Consider the following 21992-nt stretch of genomic DNA (forward strand, 5'->3'; position numbering starts at 1 on the left):
GACAATGTGCAACAGGGTGTATACACATCACATCTACTGTGTGTTGCTACATGTCTCTGGCCATTCTCCATGGCCATGTGTGAACATGTGTTGGCCAAATGTTTGTGATGGCCGTCTATCTCACATGTGACATACACCCATAGATGTCAGATAAGTCACTGTCCACAGGGTTATGCAGACAAAGGGTTGTTTGTTTGGTATGTGGGGTATGTATTATGGGATAGTGAGACAATATTGCAGCTGGAACACTACATGTCTGGGACATGTCAGATGGCACATCACAATGTGTGCACCCATTGCAGGGGCATATTCCCCAATGGTGAATCCTGTGGGCTGCCCATATCCCTGCTCACTGTGTGGTACTGTTTCCGTACCACACATGTGTTGTTCCAATGTGTAGTACATATTCCTACATTGAACAACACCTCCACCATCATATGCACAGCTGTCCATACATCTAGCAATGACAGATACTGTTGTTTCATGTTGGTGTTTCATTTAGTTTGTATATATTGCACATGGGTAGCCAGTGTGATTGATGACAGATGCGACCTTTATATTGTGTCTGGACCATACATTATGCGTACATGTGTTAACTGACCACATGGTGAATAGATCTATGCATTAACATGCCTGATACTGATAACCGTCTCACCTGCAATGGACTGATGTCTGTGCAGCACGCCAGAGGTACCTGTATAGGGGTGACACAGCAGTTTGAACATTATCCATGACTGTATGACAGCTACAGGGTGCACTGTGCATATTAACACATTCACCTGTACAATGGCATATAGTATGCACATGTGTGCATACACAGGGTAGCATACTATAGTATGCGGTATGTGTGTAAACATACCTTGCATATGATGTTACATTACATATTGTACAGTGACACATGCAACTAAATGGGATATAATAGTTATATGTGCAGTAGTGACTTACCAGGCAACTCCAGGCTCGGTGGTTGGGAGACACCCACCTCCACGATGGCAGCTAGTGTTTGTGGATGCTGTTCTGAGGGTGTCCCCAGGCTGGCCAGTAGCTCCTCGGTAGGTGTGAGTGGGGGCTGGGATGGTGGCCCACCACTTGTTCTACCTTGTTCCCTGGTGATTGCATTGGCATGCTGTTTTGCATGTCGTATCAGGTCCATGCAGTGTCTGCACACCTGCTGGTAGGTGTGGTTATGGCCACCCACATCATTAACCCTCCTGCAAAGTTCCTGCCACAGGTTGTCACGCTGCTGGGCATGCTGTGGCACATGGCTGAACAACACCTCATAGTTATCAGGGAGGTACGGTATTAGGGCATCATCCTCCAGGTGGCTATACACTGGCAGGCGTGAATGAGGCATTATCTGGAAGACATAATGATGGAGACAGGGCATGGTATCACACAGATGTACAGAAATACAGCTGCACATACACTTGTATTAAATCTAGTACATATGAACAGTTATCTTTGCAAATCGTCATGACACTGACACGACTGACATGTTTGTGTCACACACATGTAACACCCATTGTGCATTGGATATCATCACCATATATGTGTGTCACCTCATTACATTGCTCATACTCCATGTGAATGCTGTCTTGATGTGGGCATGTCTGTTTGCCTGTACTGGTATTCTTACCTATCAGCACATGCCTGGATGTGTCCACAGTAATGCTGTTGACCTCACATATCAACACATACACTGCCTTAACAGACATGAGCAGTGACAATGCAGACATGCACAGGGAAACCTTTACATGCATGTGTTTTGCCATATACATCTACACGGCACTGTACAGTAGTTCAACATCCTGCCACGTATCGCCTGTGTTGCACATGTGATACATATGGGGCAATGGCTAGCCGGACGTTATTCGCAGGGATGGTTATCAACTATAGCATGTACGGGCAAGGTTTTCTAGCTGTATCCGACAGCCATTTTGCCACAGCCAGGTGCATCAGTGTCACATTACTGATCCAGACAGTTAATGATACATTTATCATGCGGTCATCGCACCATGTACGACAGAGATGACATGTGCAGCTTTGATGGACAGGGTTGCATGGTATGGCAGGAGCATGTAACATGTATGGCACAGGGATCTGTCCAGCATGTGGCGATCCTTGTAGTAGGAAGGTGGCTGTCCATGAAGTATGTCTTTCAGATCAGGATATGTACGTGTAGCATGTCCAACATCATAGTGTTGCACATGTCTTTATGCAAGGTAGTGAGACAATATTGCAGCTGGAACACTACATGTCTGGCATGCTGCATAGTGGAGGTGAGGATTGTGAAGGCTGGTGTCGCCCAGCCACGCATGGCCTATACCCCTTAAAGGTGATATGTGATCCGATATTGGTCACTCGAGTGCTGAGTATGCCTGTCCAATGATCTCCATGCTCATGGATGGCACCCTGTCATGACATGGATGCCTCGTATGACTACCTAATAGGCCTGGAGACGTCACTAGCTCAGGGAGGTGAACTGCACAGCACCATCCCTTACACACAGTGTCTATAATGTTGACTGCTGCCTAGGTGGTAGTTAATGGGTACAGGGTTATTCACCTAGCGGTGACAATGCTATTAGCAGCTGTCAGATTGTGCACATATGTCACGTACCTCACCCACAAAGCCCATTCTGTATGTTGTCCACAACACTGAAACAGCTATTGCTCCTAGGTCATGGCCATTCACATCCTTACATACGCAGATGCCTCCCATTTGTCTGTGTGGTATAGGCTACAATGAGGGGGGAGAACAAAACATTAACCCTGTTTTACTGTAGCTGCCACTGGTGTGATATGCACATGTCACTCAGACACCTTTTGTAGTGTTGCTTCTGTCAACAGGCCACTGGTAGAACACTCCTGTGACATATGAAGGTACATCTAGTATACTCAGTGTAGCTGGAACACAGTATGGGTGATGATGTCCTATGACCTGTCACAGGTATACTATGCGGTGTGAAACCATCTGTACTGTCATCTACATCTGTACTGCTAACATCTACGTTGATAAAGGGTCATAGACTTGCAGACCATACTCAGCAGGGTAATAGGGCAGTGCCTCCAATTATGACTGGCATCTCCACTTGTGGATTTATATTATCCAACACCCCATCTGTATTGCATATTCATGCTCAGCACTTGTTCAGAACATGTAAGCACTTCATGAGCTACTAATTACTATAGCACCCATTCCAACTCATTTCCTACAAGTACACTGTCTGTCCTAACATTTCCAGCTTGCTTACAGTACAACAGCTGTTGTACAGACGTACCTCACATATCTTGTGAGACATGGTTGAATATACAGGCATGTCCAAGTGTCACTTACCAGTGTTATTGCCTGTCTATATGATGAATATGGCAAACATGAGGCAATAGAGCAATTGTCTCATGTACACAGTCGATGCTCACCGCCCAACATACGACACTACAGCCTGTGGGAGATGCACATATGTAGCCATGCTGGGGGTAATGCTCTCTCCAACCCAGACTGAACCTGACATTCATGTGAGGACATTAAACATTTGCAACACACCCCACTCATCACATAGTCTCACTAGATCTCCACCACCACAGACCACACATAGCATGACTACGACATTTGCAGAACCTCTCCATACTCTCTGTGTAGGCAACAGAGGCAGCCCCCATCACCAAACACAACACCAATTACTTATAGCTCACAGACTCATGTGTGCCCATCAACTACAGCCAATAGGGTGTTATAACATAATCCAATAAACAAGAGACCAGAGCCAAGAACAAGTAATCGGCTACAAAACTGACACCACGAAGCTTGAGTAAATCCACAAACTGTTTTTTTAATATAAAAACACACCAAAGGAACCACGTAAATACAAGCGCTTTCGCTAGGATGTTCCTAGCTTTATCAAGTTATTAAAACACTCCACCATCTTGTCTTTAAATAGCAGCTTGCCATTAATTAAACAATTTAAATGATCAATTAGTAGCAAATTGAATTGTGCATTTTTTAAAAAAATATATATACATATACACATGTACATAAATGTATGTTCTTCAAACAGTATTCAAAATGTAGGTTCATCCACTGCACTAAATTAAAAAATAAACCATTAAAAACTTTAAGTTGACCTCCACTATGTCCAAATGTTTCATTAATATAATTTATGATCCCATAAGTAGACCTTTAAAGAGGTTTTGTTTTACCAAAAAACATTTCGCTATGTATATGCATAGTTGTATGCTTATGAAAAGACTCTACAAAAAGACTACCAACCATATTCTAAACTAAAAAATTCTAAAAAATCTAAACTGAAAAAGAGAGGAAGTAAGTAACATATATGCCTGAGTGAACAGGCCATATATATGTCCTGGTCAGAAACCATCTCTAAAGCTTGTGTCTATGCGTGGGCATAATGTTAAAAATGAGAAATAGTGAGAAAGAGAGAAGTAATGAAAAAGTAATGAAAAAGAGAAGTAGTGAAAAAGAGAGAAGTAGTAAAAAAGATCTATTTATAATCTGGCCCTTCTTAACTTTAAAATCGGCTTTATACTAATAGTATCATTTAAGCCAGGCCAGCTTGCTGCATTTAACTTAAGCTGCCACACTAGCTCCCTATATTCTAGGGTGGCTTCCCAATCCCCTCCTCTCAAGTCCCTACTGATCTGTTCCAAAATCATAAATTTAAAATTGTGTTTGGGACATGTGAGGGAATGCTTAAACAGCGCATTTGTCTCCTTGCCTTTACTCATCTCATAAAAATGCTCATACATTCTTCTCTTGATTTCCCTCTCCGTCTTTCCCACATAAAAACTTTTACAGAACATACACACCGCTAAATAGACCACTCCTCTCGAGTTGCATGTAAAATGCATGGGGGAAACCACTCTCATTTTTCTAGAGGGTAGATATATGCCTTTTTCATTCAAGATTGCGTGGCATTGATGACATGCACCACATTTAAATGTGCCAGGCTTTCTTGAATTATCTAAGATTGGTTTTCTTTCAAACATATGTTTCAAATTAACCCCTTTCCTTCTGACAAATTTCGGTCTGACCGGAAGAATACTTTTAAATTCTTCATGTGCTGTTAAAAGTGGCCAAAATTTTGTGATAGTTCTCTCAATATCATCTGCTTGACTGCAAAAAGTATAAATAAATTTAGGACCCATAAAATCATTGTTTTTTGTGTTGACCTTGTCCTTTTCAACCACTAATTGATCAGTAATGACATCTTTTCCCAATAAAGGGGAATACAATGTGCCCCTTTTAATGTTCACTTCATTACATAGAACCTGAAATAAGTCCAACGGGTAGCCCCTGTCCAAAAACATTTTTTGTAACAACGCAACCTCGTTCTGAAAATCCTTCTCTGTGCTACATATTCTCGAGGCCCTAATTAATTGGCCTTTGAGAATCCCCTTTTTTTGAGAAAAGGGGTGGGCACTTTGGAAGTGCAGAAACGAGTTCGAAAATGAGGCCTTTCGGTAAATTTTAGATTGAAAAGTATTATTGCTATAATCTTTGTATAAATTCACATCCAAATAGTGCAATTCGTGTAACTCTATTGTGTGGGTGAATTTCAGAAAACTGGTTGAGTTGTTTATGTAAGTTAGAAATTCAAGTATACTATTATGGGTACCCTTCCACAGGATGCAAATGTCATCCAAAAACCTCCTGTAGAATAGCAAATGTTGATTCCAGGGGGGTGTGAATACATGCTTGTGCTCCCATCTATGAAGAATGATGTTAGCATAAATGGTAGCACAAGGTGCCCCCATTGCTACCCCCTTGAGCTGCTTGAAAAATTCCCCATTGAAACAAACAATGTTGTTTTCCAACACCATACCCATGAATTCTACAATTAAATTGGTTAGATTTGAACCCAAGTCTGTTTCTTTCATAAAAAATTCACCAAACCATTGCAATCCAATTTCATGAGGTATACTTGGAAACAAATCTTTTATGTCAATGGTTACCATTAAAATGTCTGGTTCAAAACTATTACATGGAACTTTTTGTAAGAATTCCCAGGAATCCCTGCACACATAACTTAACAAGTGTACAAATTTACTTGCTATGTGCTCAATAAATTTGGATAGTGGTTCCGTTATGCCTCCACTACCCGCCACAATCGGTCTAAATGGTAAAGGATCAAGCCCCTTGTGCGTTTTAGGAATCCCAAATATTATGGGTGATCTGGGTTTAGGGACAAGCAAAAAGTTAAACAATTTTTCATTAATAACACGTTGCCATAAATGGTCATTTAAAGAAAACTTGATTTTAGACCAACAAATGTGCAATTCGTTTCTAGAAATCAACATGTATTGACTGTTATCCTGCAATATTTGATGGAGGTGCTCATCATAATTTTTCTCATACATAAGGACAATGCCCCCCCCTTTATCGGGCTTCATGACCCTTATGTTTTCGTTCTTTAACATCTGAATAAAGTCGAACTCCCCTTGCTGAAAATTAAATTTCCCAGACTGGGAATGTTTTAAATTCCTTAAATCATCCTCTACCAGCTGTTCAAAAAGCTTAATTAGCAAATGCATCGGGGGATTAAATAAGCTTTTTCTGTCCAAGGTAGCAGGTGTGCGCACTTGCTGTTTAAATAACTGATGTAGGTTAAGACTTCTAGTAAATAACCTAACATCAATTAAGGTAAGAGGTATGTTGCAATTTTTAAAAGGAACAAAATGTAACCCTTTTGTGAATACGTTAAAGGCAGTATCATCAATAACAGTTTCTGTGTAGTTGTAAATCGTAAAATTAGATTTTGTGTGTAAAGTACATGCCCCATGCTTAGAGCTTACTATTGTTTCATTAATTTTATCAACTTTATTGCCTCCCCTTCCAACTATACTGTTACTATCTATAAATGTGTTCTCTTTTTCTGCCCTTAAAGTATCAGAAACCATGGAAAAGCTTATGTGTTCCAGAAGCGTGTCCCCTGCTGCTTCTGCTTCCACCCCACCGGTTTGCCTGGAGGTTGGTGAAAATCCTGCACCGACCCTTTTCTTTCTTTGCCAGCCAGTCTTTCACTTCTCCTTGGTTGCTCCCCCCCACCCAATTATTAGATGCTGAAGTTTCTTTATTGTTTGCATTCTGTGTCTCAGCCCTAAATTGCCTAAAAAGAGGATAGGCCACACCATCCTTGTATTCGTGTAAGTCCCTCTCAAGTTTACGTATTTTTCTGTTGATCACCTTATTGCAAAAAGCATCAACTTCATCAAATGTTTTACCATAATCAAGCTTAATAGACAGGAAATTAGAGTCAGATACTATACATTTGTTCAATACATTTAACTCGTTTGAAAGAACTTTTTGCTTTCCTTCATACTCCTCAATCATCACAGTTAACATTTCCACCCCAGCCCTGTTGAAAATGTCACACAATTTAAAATAATACGGTGTTCCCACTTCAACATTGTTTGGAAATTTGAAAATTCTTAAACCTTTTGGAATGCGTTCCACATTCACGCATTCCTTCAAATAATCAACCTCAATCTGATTGTTTTTTAAAGCATACAACTTCTTTTTTAGTTCATCAAGCTCAAGCTCAATGTTGCTTGTTTTAGTATTGTGAACAGTACCTTTAGAAAATGAGAACTGCCGTTCCATCCAGTCCTCAAAACAAAAGTCCTTGCGTTGCTGTTTCTTATCCGCTTTTGAGGCATTATTCCTCTCCACATCGTTAGGCCGTTCATTCCGACCCGGACCTGAGTCACCAACTGTCCTTCCATTAAAATTTGTATCAGAGCCGTTTGCTGGACCAAACGCTTTGGTGCCCGAACAAACTCCACCAAACCTGCTTGCGGCGTGTGTAGCGCGCTGCTGGCTTACCACCACTACGTCCACATCCGGTTCGTTCCTTTTCAGGAGCTTAGTGATTTCAGATAGAGCTGCTAACACAGAGTTAAACTCCGCTCGGGTTACCGGAGCATCGGAGTCAGGATTTTTCAAGATTTCTGGTGTTTCAACCGGATCGAAGGTGTCCGCTTCAGCAGCCATAACGCTGTAACACAATCCAATAAGCAAGAGACCAGAGCCAAGAACAAGTAAACGGCTACCAAACTGACACCACGAAGCTTGAGTAAATCCACAAACTGTTTTTTTAATATAAAAACACACCAAAGGAACCACGTAAATACAAGCGCTTTCGCTAGGATGTTCCTAGCTTTATCAAGTTATTAAAACACTCCACCATCTTGTCTTTAAATAGCAGCTTGCCATTAATTAAACAATTTAAATGATCAATTAGTAGCAAATTGAATTGTGCATTTTTTAAAAAAATATATATACATATACACATGTACATAAATGTATGTTCTTCAAACAGTATTCAAAATGTAGGTTCATCCACTGCACTAAATTAAAAAATAAACCATTAAAAACTTTAAGTTGACCTCCACTATGTCCAAATGTTTCATTAATATAATTTATGATCCCATAAGTAGACCTTTAAAAAGGTTTTGTTTTACCAAAAAACATTTCGCTATGTATGTGCATAGTTGTTATGAAAAGACTCTACAAAAAGACTACCAACCATATTCTAAACTAAAAAATTCTAAAAAATCTAAACTGAAAAAGAGAGGAAGTAAGTGTTCACTCAGGCATATATGTTACTTACTTCCTCTCTTTTTCAGTTTAGATTTTTTAGAATTTTTTAGTTTAGAATATGGTTGGTAGTCTTTTTGTAGAGTCTTTTCATAAGCATACAACTATGCATATGTCTGGTCAAGGGTGGGTTACACGTCCATTGTCTAAATACGTTGAACGCAATTTAAGACCAATAGTTAATACCTCATCCTTTGTACTGATTTATTTATTTTATTTATTTAAATTTGTTGACCGGGAGTGTCCGACTGGACATAGGTCCATTTTCAGCGGAGGCCCAGGGAGAAAAGCTCCACAGTAAAATAAACAGACAGTAGTTACACTGGATTACATGGCGATTAACAATTTAACATAGCAATTACTTACAACATATTTACAGATGAAGAACATAGTACATCAGTAGACAACTAGAATCTTTATCTGTGAACAAATGTTACAATGAGAAGTTCCTGCTGTATAATAAGTACTAGGCTTATGAGCATCTGAGCTTGCTATAATCAAGGTAGTTAGTGGAGTGGAAAGAAAGGTAGTGGTTGATACAAGATACAAAACAACCTTTGTTTGACATTGGTAGGACATTTTGTAACTCATATGAACAGTTTCATAACTGTCTCTTGGTTTCTACGGATATTAATTCGCTTTTTACTGTAATATCTCTCACATATGGATTAGAGGTAGTTAGAACCTATTTGAGTTCACACAGTTCTTATGATATGAAAATAATTGATTTTATGTGCATGCTAACAGAAATAATCTTGGAAAATAACATGTTTCTATTTGAACAGAAATATTATCTACAATTGTTTGGCATAGCTATGGGCACACTTTGTGCCAATAGCTATGTCAACATGGTTCTTGCCCATTGGGAGGAACAGTATGTTTTGTCACATGTTAGGTTTGCTACCAACATTCTTTTCTATAGGAAGTTTGCCGATGACCTCATATTGGTGTTGGTGGGGGGGGCACAGAAATAGAATTGGAAGAATTTTTTTTACATTTCTAGATACTACCACTGATTTTTTTTAGATTTACTCATTCGGTTTCTTTTACAGAAATATCTTTTTTTGGATGTGACAATATTTAGAGATACCAATGGGAAGTTATCCTCTAGACTCTTTAGAATGGAATGTAGAAGAAATAATGTCCTGAGTAGCCATAGTATGCATCCTACCTATGTATATAGGAACATCATTAAAGGTCAGGCCATGCGCATCTGTAGGTTAGATATGGAAGAGGAGCACTTTGATCATGATATTGGAACATTTAGGAATGAATTATTACAATGGAACTATCTGGAATGTGAAATAGATATGGAGTTTATCAGGTTAAATCTATGAGGAAGGACAAAGGGAGACCATATATTAGTAGTGATCAGAATATTTTGCCCCAACAACCTAGAGAAAGTTTTACTACTAAAACGCTGCCTATTCATTTAGAGTATGCTGGGAATATTAGAAAAATACAACGTGTGATTGATAAGAATTGGTCCATTTTGCAGTCAGATCCTGAGATAGCTAGGATGGTAGGCCTGAAACCTAAGTTTTACTATAAAAATAAAAATAATCTCAATAGACTATTATGTCATTCAAAAAGGCCAAAGGATGAGGTATATGGCCTTATTAAATGTGGACAGTGTAGTGTTTGTGATGTACTGAGTAATAACATGATTTTCATACATCCTAAAACTAATAAGAAATATGAATTTAGAGTGAAGGCAGATTGTAAAACAAGGAATCTAGTGTACTTGGCTGTGGGTTTAGTCTGTCACTCTTTTTATGTTGGCATGACAACTCGCTCATTAAGAGAGAGGGTCATAGAACATTTAATAGCCATTAGGAACAGTGAACCAGATAGAAGTGCCCTAGCTAAACATATTATTTGTGCAAGGACAATGCATCATTTTCAATTTAAGATTATTGAATGTATTCATCAAGATTTAAGGTTGGGAGACATGAAAAATAAACTGGAACTGAGAGAGTTAAAATGGATTATTGAATTACAGGCTGAAAAAGACCCAGGGCTTAATGATAGGACATCAATTAAACCTTATTTAAAAACAAGATGTTTATGAGGTCTAATCTATTTGTTTCTTTTTTATGTATTTTATACATGTTTTATACTGTTGGTTTACTTTATTTTTTATTTTAAAGTTATGAGAAGTTTGCTTTGAATTATTGGGCTGGCAACATTTTTTAAACTGTGTATATGTGTATTTTATGCTGTCTGTTTAACTTGATTGTCTTAAACAGATGTAATCAATTAATTAATTAACAATGACTTAGAGCATGAAGTATATTTAATATGGTTTCATTTTGATTCATTCATGGTCTGAAGAAGAATCTGTGATGTGAAAGCGCTAACTGTATAGTTTTTATATTCTTCTTGCCATGTTTCTCCCTCTTATTCATTTTATTGGAAAATAAAGTATTATCAGGCCTTTCCTCCACAATACACATCCAAGGGCCCTACTGTACAAGATCTGCTGATGTCATTCACCTTAGAAGTAACTTTGGACATTTGTCAGCCCTATAAGCTCTGTGGCATGTGCAATGACTGTGTAACACTATAGGACAAATAACTAGATATGTAGGGGTTCTAATACCAGTCCTGGCAAATGTAAGTAAGCGTGTGTGTGTGTGTGTGTGTGTGCGTGTGCGTGTGCGTGTGTGTGTGTGTGTGTGTGTGTGTGTGTGTGTGTGTGTGTTTGTAGGTTAAAGATTTTTAGGCCATTCCCACCCACTACATTGCCCATTCCCCTATTCTACAAGGGCTGCTGATGTCTTTCACCTTAGAAGTACCTTTGGACAGCCCTCAGCCCTAAAAGCTCTGTGGTGCATGCAATAACTACATAACAGTATAATACAAATAACTAAATATGCAGGGGTTCCAATCTCAGTTCCGGCAAATGTGTGTGTGTGTGTGTGTGTGTGTGTGTGTGTGTGTGTGTGTGTGTGTGTGTGTGTGTGTGTGTGTGTGTGTGTGTGTGTGTGTGTGTGTGTGTGTGTGTGTGTGTGTGTGTGTTTGTAGACTACAGTATTGTGAGGCCTTTCCCACCCAGTACATGTCCCATTGCTCTGCAATGGCTGCTGATGTCATTCACCCTAGAAGTACCTTTGGACAGTCCTCTGCCTTATAAGCTCCATGGCATGTGGAATAACTGAGTAACACTCTAGTACAAATAACTAGATAGGCAGGGGTTCTAAACCCAATACTGGCAAGTGTGTGTATTTGTTATCGTCTGAGGGGGTGGGTTATATCATTTCGAGGTGTGTTCCACCCAGTACACTTCCCATTGCCATACGTTACAAGGGCTGCTGATGTCATTCACCTTTGAAGTACCTTTGGACAGCCGTTAGCCCTATAAGCTCCATGGCACATGCAATAATTATGTCACAGCATAGTACAAATAACTAGATAGGCAGAGGTTCTAATCTCAGTTCTGGCAAATGTGTCTGTGCATATAAGTGTGTGTGGAAGTGTTTGCAAGTGTGTACATGTGTAGGTTAAAGTATTTTGAGGCCTTTCCCACCCAGTGCACTTCCCATTGCCATACTTTACAAGGCCAGCTGATGTCATTCACCTTAGAAGAACCAGTACACACTATTCAGCCCTATAAGCTCTGTGGTGCATGCAATAACTGCGTAATACTACAATACAAATAATTAGGTAGAGATTCTAATTTCAATACTGACAACTAATATTCCCCTGTGGCTGTTGTGAGTGTTAATTATACCATTTTAAGGCCTGTTGACCCCCCTCCCCATGGCATTACTTTAAAAAGCCAGTGAATGGCATTTGCCTTACATGCACCATGTTAAATTTTACAGCCCATACCAGTCATCTTTATGGATGTATATAGAATATTCAGATGTTTGCAACCTATATGTTGTCTGTGTCCCCTAAAAATGGTCATTTATGAAAAATCATTGCCAAATATGTCACAGTTACCATAGTGACAGACATGTCAGCATTAGACTTCATACCTGTCTGAAAAATCGTGCTGATACAAAATCTGCTACTCTATCACTTGTCCAGGTTTGTCAGAGGAATATATGACACCAGTCACTATTTTGGGTGGTTTATCACACCATCCATGAAGGCATTCCCAAGATTACTTGTTGTAAGAGGTAGTAAGTTATGTCCCAGGCATATAATCTCTGTGGTGCATGTAATGTGTCTGTAGCACTATAGTACATACAAGTGGATATGTAGGGTTACTAATCTGTCTATTGGCAACTGTGTATGTGTTTTTATATGCATATCCTCTGTGGCTGACTTTACTGTGTGTATGAGATGGTTATATCATTTTGTGTGCCTCTTCCACTCTGCTAAGGCCCCCATTGCCAACCTAGTTTCAGCCCTTACAGATGTCATCCACCTTACAAGCGCAGTTACACAGTTTCTAACACAAAGGCATTGCGGTGCATGTAATAGTCATATCACTTTGTATTGTACATAAATAGATAGGTAGGTGATCTAATATGAGAAGTGTCATCTCTGTATGCATGTGTGTTTCAATGAATGTCCCCATGCAGCAGTGTATGTGTGTGTGTGTTTCAGATGGCTCTACCATGTTAAGGGCCTCTGAACCCACCACTGGCAATCTTAACTGCCCCTGCAATTACCACCCACTTGAATAGTAGTGGCAGATACTGCAACACTACGTTACTACTGTGGTGTTTGTGTTATGTATCTAGCACTATTGTTTGTAAAACTGGGCAGGTAGAGGCTGTGCTCAGCCCTTCAACAGCCACCCCATGTACAAGAATATGATTCTATGTGTACTATCAGCACAAGAAGCCAGACTCGCATATGAGATAGCAGACACACATGCTGGTGATTGTCAGATTAGGCTAACACAGGCTGACCTGTGTCGGGAATAAACTTCCCAGACCTGTCAAACACAGTACCATGCATACCCTCATCAACTGCTTCAAGGTTGAGTGGATGGGAAAGAAATGGCAGGGGCAACAGGTGCTGATAGGTGAAGCTGTTGGGGTTAAAGTAATGGCTAGGCTTGTGAGGGACCTAGTGCCAGTACTCAAGTAACCTCCTCTGTATGTATGAGCCTGTGGTACTTAAGAATACCCAGGTGACATGTATGAAGGCTAGCTGGAAGTGTCAAAGAGTATGTATGGAAGGTCACACTGTCTTCCCCCATTGTCCCTCACACACTGTTGCATGCATACACACCTGGTAAACATGTAAATATACAGCTGTACCTTGGCTATTAAAAGATCACTTTGTTTCTACTCTGCCAGACTCATCCTTGGTAATGTCAGCAGGCCCATAGCCTGCAGACACATAGACAGCTGGAACACAAACTGAATACAGTATGTGAGACTACAGTCAGTCAGCAGTGCTAACAGCAATAATGCATCACGGATAAAAAGGTACATACACTTCGATGTGTACCCATAACAATTGCCAGCAGACAGCACCTTACACAGAATTACATTACTACACTGTACTATATTCACCCTGTGCATCAGACCCGTATTAGCATGTCCCTGCATTAATGGTATGAATAACAGGAATGAGGCACAAGTATCATCACATGTACAGGGTGTGGTGTGGGTTTGCCAGAGGCCTAGGCTGGGCCATACGGTTGACATTGTGTGTGTATATGTGTGTGTGTGTGTGTGTGTGTGTGTGTGTGTGTGTGTGTCTAGAGGGGTGGTGTTAACTGGGCTGTGCAGAGTAGTTGTAAGAGATGTGTGAGTGTTTGCATCCAAACAGTCAACCCATGTGCTTGCCCTACACAGGGGTATGTTGGACAGCCGTGGAGTGTACATGGCAGGATGTACAGTTCACAGTCTCCAGCCACAGACCTGAGAACTGGTTCTGGCAAGAGTCTCACTGGCACCACCAGGCCCAAGGCCAGATGCAGTACTATTACCTGATGGTGACTGCTGTCTGCTGGATCCAGATCCCTGATGGGACCAGCCAGGACCAGGTGCCCATGGCCTGCTCCATTGTGGTGTGGATAGCAAACTCCCTTCAGTAGTGCTGGTGGTACTGCCACTACAGGAGTGTGAATATGCACGGCCACTGATATTGTTGCTGACCTACATCCACAAGGCCGATGCTTTACTCCCACCACATGCTCCAGCACAGACATTGCACGGTCGAGCAAAGACAATGTCTCACCCCACCATCTATCCATGACATCAACATAATAACGTACAGCATCACCAGGGCAGTGGAGGTCATCACGCATGACAGGAAGTGTTGCATTCATGACCCTGAGCATCTGTCTGGTATTGTGTTCAGAATGTGCCTGTGCCTCCATGATGGACCAAAACATGCATGTGGTGACTCCTGCTGTAACACTTGAGGCAATGGCTTGATGGGCAGCAATCCTCCTTCGAGCACCCCTGTCCATCTGCCTGTGTGGGACCTCACCTGCTCTCTGGCTATGGCTAGTGTCTACACTCACACTTGCCATAGTCACTACACTAGCCTGTTCTATGCCACCACCCTTCAACTGTCCATTATCTGTGGCTGCTGGGGACTGGGTATGTGGGGGCATACTGACTGTGTGCGGGGACATTGTGGGTGAAAGTGGGATGCCAACCAGTGGCAGAGATTCAGCTCGTGATGACCCCACCTGTGCCTCACTATGACCACTTTCATCATCAGAGTCCGCGAAGACATTGACATCAGGGTGTGAGGGGGAGAGACCCCAACCCCCATGTTCACCTGCGAAGGGAAGACAACATATGTAAATTAATACCTGCACTATAATGTTTGCTGATACATAGACACACACACACACACACACACACACACACACACACACACACACACACACACACACACACACACACACACACAGACACATACAGGTAAGGGGGCACAAAGGCATTATACAGACCACACAATTTCCGAATGATGACATGCACAACACACAATCAGACCACAACAGACACACTCTGGATAGTCCCACAACAACATGCAGCGCAGCTATGTCCACTTAATGTTGCTACTAATATACACCTCTGAAATACGTGCGGAGTGGTAGTATGTGATGGACCTTCACCTAACACACACTGCACCCATGTACACAATATTGATGTATGCTTGTATAGCACAGTGGCAACACCTATAGAAATGTATGTGCCAATATGTTACAGCTCCTGCGAATAGGCTCCTGTGATTAGGCTCCTGTGATGCAGTTAACCCCACCACAAGTGAACATGCATGTATTGCAATATGGCTAACAGTAACAATTGTGTGCATGGAAAAATGTGTGCCTTTAACATGCATAGGGTACTGGTGAGCCACAACAAGACATTTCCATACTCACTGTTCTCCAGCTGAACTAGAGGGACCTATGTAATTGTGGGTGAGAGGTGTTGTCAGCATACTCACATATGACATTGGTACAGAATAAATGATGCATTTCTGAACATGCACAGTACAAGTTCTGATGCTATACAATTTGCTGTCATTCACAACAGATGTGCACTTGCGTGCATTACAAAACTCAACCCACAAATGCAGTTTGACCTGACATATGCATCCAGATACTCCAAGGATGCCAGTATGAATGATACAGTAGTGATGTCAACTGTGGCCTTACCTGGACGTTCCTCGCCTGTTGACTGTGTGCCATCCACCTCCATGGCATAGGATTGTATGGTTTCCTGGATTTCGGTGACTGCCCCATGGTTGGCAAGGAACTCCTCTGTTGGTGTAAGTGAGGTTGCATAGCAGGACCCCCACCTCTGGCTGTCTAGTCCCTGGCCACAGCTGCAGCCCTTTGGTGAGCATGGTGGATTGGGTCAGTGGCTCTATGCATGACCTGCACATAGGTGCAGCCATGCTGGCCCAGATTTTTTTACAGTGGCCACTAGATCTGACCACAGGGCAGCCTGCTGTTGCAGCTGCTGTCTCCCCCTCCCAAACATGACTGTGTGGTGCAGTCTTATGGCATCTACGATTGCTGCAGTATCAGCATCTGAAAATGGTTGCTGCCACTGCTGAGACATTCTACTTGAAAGACATGAACAGGGGAAACACATCACAGGACCTCATACATTGGGCACCATTATGTACAGATTCTGAACATCCATGTTTGCTAGCATTATCCACCACTAACACCCACATCATACCCCTGCCATCTATCAGCACAGTATGTGGGTGGGTGGTCTCACCATACTGGCATTACAGCTTGCATTGCACTCCTGATCCTGATGTTTCATATTCCCCCCAATGAGAACCATTAATGTGCATAATCCTCCATTCATCATTCACATCAGATGGCACATGCAGCAGCTGGGGACATCACAGAACTTCCCTACCAGGGCATACCAGCCCATCAGACATCTACCGCACAACTATAGGCTGTGAGGCCAACCCTCTCCCCGGTGTCATGCATACCCCTCAAGAGTTACCTCACTCTGGCATGCCAGGCAATCACACACTCCACATTGCTGGGACTGCTGCATGAGTGCAGGTCATATGCCATTCTTTTAACACACATGCACACTCTCACACATGCACACACACACACACACACACACACACACACACACACACACACACACACACACACACACACACACACAGACAAACAGCCTCCACCTGGTGAGTAACTTGGACTGGCCTTGTTGGCAGCTTGGATGTGTGTCACACACATTCACCCTGTGGGGGAATGGGCACCCTGTCCACATCAGGCAGAATAGCTACCTACACTTTTGCAGGCGTAACATGGTCAACTGGATGCTAATGGCACATACATCCTTGGGATACCATCTGTGTCCTTGTTGCATGGGGACATCAGCTGCTGCTTTACATAAACATGGGCTTGGGGAATTTGTCTGTGGCATGCCAAGACCCCTGGGGGCACAGTAATAGTACCTGGGTATCTGATATTGTATCCATTCCTTGCATTGTATGTACAAACTGCTGATGACCCAGTGCCAGCATCCATCCATTACTACTAACTATAACTTTCTGTCCTGCTGCAGGGGTCACCTGGTATGCTAGCCATAGGTGTGAGGCAATCAGATACAGGTGTGGAGTACATACTCACCTAGGCAGTGTATGTCAGGAATGGTCAAGGAGACCTGGACAATCTGTGAAATAACCCTGTATGAATTTGCCAGACTGAGAGGGGCTCAATGACAGTACATGATGTGATACACAATCTTTATCCACCAGTACGTACTGTCAGAGTGTCACCTCTGCACTGGCCTAATCATCAGGGAGCCTAAATACTCACCACTACCCCCAGTGAGGGATGTACACAATGGTAGGATGACAAGTACATGCACATTAAAGTACAATTACCCTTCACAGCACACAGAGGTCACAGTTAGTGTGGGGATCATTCTCCCTCTCTCACACAACCCCAATAACAATCCACACTGGCACACCTATGAGGTTAACATCTCAGCAGAGCGGTCAATCCAAAACATCTGTCACCCTCTCTGTCCAACCAGTACATCAGGCCCCTGGCCAAGTAGCTGACACACACATTTTGCTATTTGAGTTTTGAATCACACACACACACACACACACACACACACACACACACACACACACACACACACACACACACTCCTGTTAAAGTCTGGCACAACTTTGCTACCTAAGGGCCCTTCAACCCACATTTTAAGGTAGTTCTGGCTGCCACAATTCATTTCTGTAGCAGCTATTGTAAGGCCCTCAACAAAGAGTGACAAATCGTACTGTGTGATGAGCCTATTAGCAAAATGGTAAGTGTGACCAAGACCAAGGCTATTGGAGTGAGCTATACAATGTCACCATGTGCATATGCAAGTACTCTAAGAGCTGACTTAGTGCTATACATACCTGACACAATGACAAGGTGTAACAGTATATGACAATAACTAATAAAGGAAAAAGAGAATACACTATCAGTGCAGTAACTACACAGTTCAGACTCACATGGATTCATATATGACAACATTGCTGGACAGTCTGCAGTATATACAGCAAACATGTAAAGTACTAGGTGCATAGGTTCATAGGATGATACTAGGCTATTGGCCCAGATATCCTCATAAGCCTAGCCCAGATGTTTGCCCATGTCCCTTCAAAGTCATCACCTGTTTCCCCTGTCCAGCTGGGACACAGGAGGGATCCCAGGGGTGTCTTTTGTGCTTCCCACGCAGTCATCCAGCTTCTTCTGAAAGAAGGCTAGAGAGGTACTTTGATAGACATGGGGAGGGAGCGTATTTTGCAGACAGTGTATTGTTTGAGACACAAATCTATCCCGCCAACAAGTACTATTCATGTCACAGACTATGTGAGGGCCTTGGTGTGAGTTGCAAGAGTGGGGTTTGTCTTACAGTTATGCATACACTCCAGCAAGGCTGTTTTGGAAATGGCCTTGTTAGCCAGACACACATCACCTATGATCAGTCTGTATGACACTGAGTAGAGTGACAGGGCTTTCAGCCTATCTGCATAGGTAGGTGTTGCAGACCCTGGATTATCCTGGTCAGGAATGTCTGTGGTCACTGTAGCTGCTGCATGTAGTTGACAAGATACATGCCAAATGAGCCATTGTACTCAGTAATGGGTCTGATAAGGGAGGAGTACAGGGATGCTACAGCCTCCTGGTCCATGGATGACATACCCTTATTTGTGAACTGGGCCATGTAGACAGCCTTCCATACAATGGTGCCAATGTGGTGGGAAACTGTCAGGTTGCAATCAGCCTTGCTGCACAAGTCACCTCACACCTGATTACATGCTCAGTACATTGTTATTACTGTCATAACTAGTGTGGATGACATCTACCACAACAGGGATAATGATGTAGTCCCTGGCTTTCAGTTTGAGGCAATGTGTCTGGCTCCAGTCATTAATTTAGGTAAGAGCCTCCTGGAGGATGCACACATCACTAGGGCGATGTAAGACAGTGGCCAGCTTACAGTCACCTGTAAATTTGGTCAGCCACAGACCACTGGTTTTGTCTTGCACCTCAGAACAGTATATCCTAAACAGTAGATGCCCACAGACAGATCATTGTGGTGCACCGCTCTTTAATAGTCTACTACTAGGGGTGGCTTCCAATACTTTGACTGAGTGGGTACTATCACTGAGCCAGTTAGCTACCCATCTGGTAACATACAGGTTGATGCCTAGCTGTGTACACTTATGTATTATGGCCAACTGGGGATTATTGTCAGAGGCTTTGGCTAGGTGATGGTAGGCAGTGTGCACCATCTTCCCCTCATCCATGGGTTTATTGACTGCTTTAAAGCAGTCAACCAGGCTTAGCAGGCCTGATCTCCCTTTGACAATATGAAACTGTGTTAGCTCAAGCATTTTGAGGTTGATGATGTCCCTGTTTATAAGGTCCTTGATAATGCCTTCCATGGTCTTGCAGATCAGGCTAGTTAGGCTGATGTGCATATGATTGGCTGGGTCAGCTGATGCTCCACCTTTGTGTAGAGGGATGACAGTGGCTGTCCTCTGTGCAGATGGGATAACAGGGTGCTCAGGCTTTGGTTGACTACAGTGTGTAATGGAGCTGAGAGCTCATGCCTGAGTTCATGTAGGATGCAGCCAGGGATGTTATCAGGTCCCATGGAGAATTCAGTTTGTTGCCATTGAGAGAGCATTATGGACCTGCTCCCTGATGATGAGGGGAGGGGGCAGGTGCTGTGTATGTCCTCCTTTACTGATGGTAGGGCAGGGGGGTGAGGTTTTCACTTAACCTGTCTGCAGCAGGTTGTCTATATCTATGGCGTATGTGGTGTTATTGACCACCAGTACATAGCAGATTTGGGTGTTGCCTCTGAGATTAGAAACATGTGCGGAAGGCCTTGTGATTGGTCTTGGTGGATGTGTCCAAGTTGCACCCAAAGTTAGCCTTAATGTAATTCACCTGTAACCTTATTTTCTTGTTCTGACAAAGGTAAGATTGCTTCCAATTTGGCACCTGCTCCTTCTTGGCCCTGTGCAGCCAATATTTCTACCTATTATGGGGTTTGTGTATTGCTGCTGTCCACCACAGAGTTTAAATCTACCTTGGGGGAGATGCTTTTGTCCAGTTTGGTATTGCTGAGTCCATACAGATATGTAGGTGCTCATACAGATGTTTGGTGTAGGCTTGGACACAAAGTCATGACACAGTTAACACAATTTCAAGCTAGTAATTATAATCAAACTAGTAATTATTTATGTTTCAAGGAAATACAACAACCTGTAGTTGTAGACATTTATGCATATATTTACCTGATGTTTTGCAAATCATGTCTGTATGTTTGAGGCTTCTAGCTACTACTATTACTACATACATGTGCACAGGTAATACCTGATTTATATTTCTGTTCTTTGTCAGTATGGCACACTGTGTTTACACTCTTGCAGCACAGTCATACTTCTCAACCTGTTAGAGCGAGACATCTGGACAAAGGCACACATAAATGGGGGGCAAAGGCCCCAAAATAGTAACACTTTAGAAATATTGCTGTAACACACTTAGACAGTTGATAGCAAAGTAGGTTTTGCATTCACAGGAATACTCTAAAGGATATGACATCTGACATTCAAATTTATCCTATTATGTTATGACGTTAGTCTTTACTGATTTTCCAGTTATTTACCAGACAAAACACAACTGTATGAGAAAATGATTACAAATATGAGGCAAACGTGGTCAGTCTCCAAAACTCCAGACAGTTGAAAGGTATGAGCTCAGTATATAACATACAGTTCAGCACACACTTCTGCGCCAGTTGTTTACTATGCACATACCCTATATAGGTCTCTTACATTTGTAAGACAAGCATATGTATCATAGTAGCATTCACAAGTGACATATGAATATTTATAACATCCCAAGTAGCTGGCATGGCAGTGTCACAATCAGTATTGTACAACAGACACTCCAGTAGTAGTCATATATGAGCTGACCTTTGCTGGGGTGACTCAGGGGCCAGATGTGTGCTCTATGTCACTGCAGACAGATCCAGCAGGGATGGCCATAGGTGCTGGACAGCAACATGTCAGTCCAGCAAGTCTTGTTGAGACCTATTGTTTAACTTCCTATTTTCCATGATTGCATCCCCCCTTCTGCATTCCATTACATGCTTAATTGTTTGACATACCTGCTATAGTGCTGCAGAGTTTTCTGTTTCAGAGTAATGCAGACATGTAGGTTTCTGTAGTCACAGTCTGACTTTGCTTAGAAAGGTTCAGACCTGTTTTGCATAGGCAGCAGCTTGCCATTTGTAGGTAATGCTCATGAGCAGGTGATGGCCTGTGCACCAATTGGTGTCTCCCACTTGCTAATTGCATCCAGAACAGCTGTGTTGTCTTTCTATTAGTCAATGGCATGGCAACACAATGCTATAATTAAGTCCTTCATGTGGGACTTGCCTCTTTTCCTTACC

The sequence above is a fragment of the Protopterus annectens genome, chromosome 2.part1 (genome assembly GCF_019279795.1).
Source record: "Protopterus annectens isolate FY-2018-M chromosome 2.part1, PAN1.0, whole genome shotgun sequence".
Lineage (NCBI taxonomy): Eukaryota > Metazoa > Chordata > Ceratodontiformes > Protopteridae > Protopterus > Protopterus annectens.